This window comes from Rutidosis leptorrhynchoides, chromosome 1, assembly GCF_046630445.1.
Source record: "Rutidosis leptorrhynchoides isolate AG116_Rl617_1_P2 chromosome 1, CSIRO_AGI_Rlap_v1, whole genome shotgun sequence".
Taxonomy (NCBI): domain Eukaryota; kingdom Viridiplantae; phylum Streptophyta; class Magnoliopsida; order Asterales; family Asteraceae; genus Rutidosis; species Rutidosis leptorrhynchoides.
The window spans coordinates 115,059,630-115,065,297 of record NC_092333.1 but is presented as its reverse complement, the minus strand read 5'-3'; positions in this window follow the sequence as shown (position 1 = coordinate 115,065,297).

Below are 5,668 nucleotides of genomic sequence, written 5' to 3'. Positions count from 1 at the left end.
TTAAAAGAGTTCAACCATAAAGAACACCATGGCCAAGTCAAGTTCGACTTCCATGAACACGTTCGGTTATCCTAATGGTCCAATCATTTATGTGTCTAAACAAACAGTTCCTTAATTAACTATGAATCCCTAAAGCGGGGTGCAATGCTTGAGACCGCGTTATGGTGTAGTGTACTAATCAACACTGACCGGGTTCCATGGCCTTACTTAGCAGAGGTAGAACTTACAACAACTGTTGTGCTTCAGCATGCATGTACGAAGTTTATATGCTTGGTGACTACACTAGCATGGTCTGGGACCGACAATGTACTAAGGGTCTAGTCAGATGTTTCACTACGAAAGATTCCTCAGTCGGAATCCAAAGCTTGATAGACTTACTACAACCGGTGTGCCTCAGTCGATCTTACGTTGTATCCGATAGACTTCCCTTACCAAGGGGTGACACAGATAGTGCACTCTGAATTGGGGTTCGCAACTTCCTAATAACAGAGCCAATAACTACGTTATATTAGTTGGAAAAGCGATTGAGTTTAAAGCATAATCGGAAAGCATTTCAACAACATACACAAACCATAACATTATTTCGGCATTATAACTGCTTACATCATAACATACACTAAAGATAACTCCTCGCTAATCATGGCAACAATATCACAGAACATAATGACAGAAGACATTATATAAAGATAAAGGATAGAAGTACTAGTAGATTAAACGAGTTTCGAATACAAAAGTGACAACTTCAAACTCCAGACCGCTCCTAATACAATCTTCGGCGTTCTTCTCCGTGTACTAGGTTTCCCGCACGGAGTCGAAGACCTTGAAAGTATGACTGATATTGTACAAGAGAGAGAAAGAAGTGAATTGAAGTGTGTGTTGGAATGAATGACAAAGACCCTTTAAATAAGCTTGGATTTTGCCTGCAAACGGCTGGCAGGCCGTTTGCAGGGGCCGTTTGCCATGGCAATCCGTTTGCAAGGGCCGTTTATCCTAGTCGTTTGGCAGGCCGTTTTTGAGCCAGGTGATAATGCTAAAAAAGAACATATATTTCATAGCATTATTCCTCAAGAAAGATAAGCTTTTAGTTGCAATTGTTCTATTTACAAGTGATATTCGTTTAAATAATAAAAGGTGAAGACAAAAGACAGATTCGACGAATTGAAGACGCAAACGACCAAAAAGCTCAAAAGTACAAAATACAATCAAAGGCGTTCCAATTATTGATAAGAAACGTCTCGAAATTACAAGAGTACAAGATTCAAAACGCAAAGTACAAGATATTAAATTGTACGCAAGGACGTTCAAAAATCCGGAACCGGGACTAGAGTCAACTCTCAACACTCGACGCAACGGACTAAAAATTATAAGTTAACTATGTATATAAATATAATATAATATATAATTAATTATATAAATTATATATATATATATATATTATATTTATATAATAAACCGTCGGCAGACTAAGATCCAAATTGGAGTGAGCTGGAATTTCAAACTCCGCGACTCGCGGAGTTTGAAGAGCAAAAATGTCGCGAGTTGCGGAGCTCCCCTGGACGAAAATTCCTTTAAAAGCCAGCGCAGTTCGACGTAAAAAAATATCCATTAATCTATCTCTCTCTCAATATATACGTAATATATATATATTTATAATTTAATTTTAATTTTAATTCCGAATAATAAGGGTATGTTAGCGAATGTTGTAAGGGTGTAAGTCGAAATTCTGTCCGTGTAACGCTACGCTATTTTTAATCATTGTAAGTTATGTTCAACCTTTTTAATTTAATGTCTCGTAGCTAAGTTATTATTATGCTTATTTAAAACGAAGTAATCATGATGTTGGGCTAATTATTAAAATTGGTAATTGGGCTTTGTACCATAATTGGGGTTTGGACAAAAGAACGACAGTTGTGGAAATTAGACTATGGGCTATTAATGGGCTTTATATTTGTTTAACTAAATGATAGTTTGTTAATTTTAATATAAAGATTTACAATTGGACGTCCCTATAAATAACCATATACACTCGATCAGACACAATGGGCAGGGTATTTATACGTACGAATAATCGTTCATTTAACCGGACACGGGAATGGATTAATAGTCACTAGAATTATTAAAACATGGGTGAAATTATGTACAAGGACACTTGGCATAATTGATAACAAAGTATTAAAACCCTGGGTTACACGCAGTCGATAACCTGGTGTAATTATTAAACAAAGTATTAAAATCTTGTTACAGTTTAAGTCCCCAATTAGTTGGAATATTTAACTTCGGGTATAAGGATAATTTGACGAGGACACTCGCACTTTATATTTATGACTGATGGACTGTTATGGACAAAAACCAGACGGACATATTAAATAATCCAGGACAAAGGACAATTAACCCATGGGCATAAAACTAAAATCAACACGTCAAACATCATGATTACGGAAGTTTAAATAAGCATAATTCTTTTATTTCATATTTAATTTTCTTTATTTTATATTTAATTGCACTTCTAATTATCGCACTTTTATTTATTATTATTGTATTTAATTGCACTTTTAATTATCGTACTTTTTAATTATCGCAATTTTATTTTATCGCACTTTTATTTATCGCAATTTCTTTATCGTTATTTACTTTACGCTTTAAATTAAGTCTTGTATTTATTTTTAATATTTTACATTAAGTTTTAACTGCGACTAAAGTTTTAAAATCGACAAACCGGTCATTAAACGGTAAAAACCCCCCTTTATAATAATAATATTACTTATATATATATATTTGTATTTTTATAAATTAATACTAATATAGCGTTAAGCTTTGTTTAAAAGATTCCATGTGGAACGAACCGGACTTACTAAAAACTACACTACTGTACGATTAGGTACACTGCCTATAAGTGTTGTAGCAAGGTTTAAGTATATCCATTCTATAAATAAATAAATATCTTGTGTAAAATTGTATCGTATTTAATAGTTTTTCCTAGTAAAAAATAAAGCTATTTCATATACACCTCGCATAACATCAAGTATTTTTGGCTCCGCTGCCGGGTAACATCTAGCTTAAAAGCCGGAAGCGCAACGCTAAATAAATATTTTTTTTTATTTTTAGTTTACTTTTATAAAAATACGTTTTTGTAAAAATACGTTTTAAATATTCGAAAACATAGAAAAGAAAACAAAAATTTAAATATTTTTAAGAATTTGTTAAATAATTAAGTTTTATAAAGTTTCTTTATTTTTTTTTAAAAAATATAAGTTTTATTTAAATATTTTGTTTTTATTAAAACATAAAATCAAAAACCGAAAAATATATATATATATATATATATATATATATATATATATATAAATCTATTTTTAAGATTTTTTTTATTTATAAAATTATAAAGTATTTCTATTTTTATTTTAGTTTTTTTAATATAAGTTTTTATTATATAAATATTTTTATTAAAACAGAAAAAAAGTAAAACGTCGAATTTAATACTGCACCTGATCTGAATTTTCATTCACCGCGACTCGCGGAGATTTTTGCCAGGTGGAACCACGACTCGTGGAGCTACTCTGACACCGACAGAAACCCTAGTCAGCAATTAATTACGGGGTAATTATTATAATTATTATTATAAAACCCTAATTAGGTTTTAATTAATTATTTATTTTAGTTTTTATTATTATTTAGTTTAATTAGTTTAATTAAATTGTAAAATTAATAGTTTTAATAAAATAAATAATATAAAAATAATATTTTTATAAAAATTGTACTTTTTACAACTTTTAGTATATTTTTATATTTTGTCCCTTTTTATTTGTTTTAGCATAATATTTATATTTTTCGCTCGTATTTAGTTTTAAACTTAGTTTTTGCCATAGTTATTTTTATTTCTAGATTTTTAGGCTTTTCCGTAAAATCCCTTAAGTGCTTTTTCTTTAGACTAAGATCTAAGTGCTTTAGAATTTTGCGACGCCTTTTTAAGTTTTAGTTCTTTTTTAAGTTATTGCCATTTGGGATATAGTTTTACTTGTAAGCTTTAATATTTTTAGACGCAATTTTTTGTTTTTAGTTTTTAGTTCCTTTTTAAGTTTCAACGCGCTACTTTCTTATTTTTATTTTTCGACGCCTTTTACCTATGTATCAATTATCACTCCAATTAGTAATCTCAATTTGCAATTTTAATTTTAAGTTAGTGATAGTAATAAGGTTGGGTTAGTCGAGTGTTTTTAAGTTCTATAAGTCACTCTTTTTCTTTCTTATTTTTCGACGCCTTTTATTTTTCAATTCTTTTCTTTTTCGACGCGCTCTTTTTCTTTCTTATTTCTCGCAATTCTAGTTTTAGGACATAGATTTTATTCTACTTCTTATCTAAATTTCTTAAAATTACGAAAATTTATCTAAGTGGTTAAATTGATAGACATCAAAATTTTCTGGTTCGTAGTAATAGTTGGATTTGTACGTGGACCGGGTTATTGGAGCCAAACAGTACTCAATTATATTGAGACCAAACGAATCCTGCCCCTCTGCTGCATCTTTTGGCTATTCAAAACGTGGTCAAAATCAGAAAAGTCTATTAATTGGATAACTTATATAATTTTTCTTTCCTTTTAAAAACTAATAGGATATTCAGTGAATGCACCGAGCAAGACGTTCACCACCTTTTGTACGTTCACCACCTGTAACCAGATCAAGACATCTAGCTAATATTACCGCCATTGATTTTTCTTTAGAATCGTCATCCAGTCAACCAAGTACTCCAATTCAAATTTCCGATAATCCATTTTTTGAACCCGACCTCACAATTGAGAATCCGGAGAATATTCAGGGACAATTCGTAGATCCTGAACCATTAATTTTTCCTCCGGAACCACCAATCATTCAAACAGAGATTGTTGAGGAACGAACCATTAAATCAGAATCCTCTAGTGATTCCGATTCAACAAATTCAATTATGGAAAATCTGGAACCTTTAAGTATGGAAGACCGAATGAGAGCTAAACGCACTGGCCAAGGTCACGCAATTACTCATCCAGACATTAATGCGCCAGATTATGAAATCAAAGGACAAATTCTACATATGGTGACTAATCAATGCCAATTTAGTGGTGCGCCGAAGGAAGATCCAAACGAACATCTTCGTACCTTTAATAGGATCTGCACAGTATTTAAAATAAGAGAAGTTGAGGATGAACAGATATATCTCATGTTATTTCCCTGGACTTTAAAGGGAGAAGCTAAAGATTGGTTGGAATCGTTACCTGAAGGGGCAATTGATACATGGGATGTTTTAGTTGAAAAATTTCTTAAACAATTTTTTCCGGCATCTAAAGCCGTAAGACTTCAAGGAGAAATTGTTACGTTCACACAGAAACCAAATGAAACTCTATATGAGGCGTGGACTAGATTTGGAAAGTTATTGAGAGGATGTCCACAACATGGTTTAGACACCTGTCAAATAGTACAAATAGCTTATCCCCGGCAGCGGCGCCAAAAAATACTTGATGTTATGCGAGGTGTATATAAAATAGCTTATAAATTTTACAAGGAAATACTATTAAATGCGATACAATTTTACACAAGATATTTATTTATTTATAGAATGGATATACTTAAACCTTGCTACAACACTTATAGGCAGTGTACCTAACCGTACAGTAGTGTAGTTTTTAGTAAGTCCGGT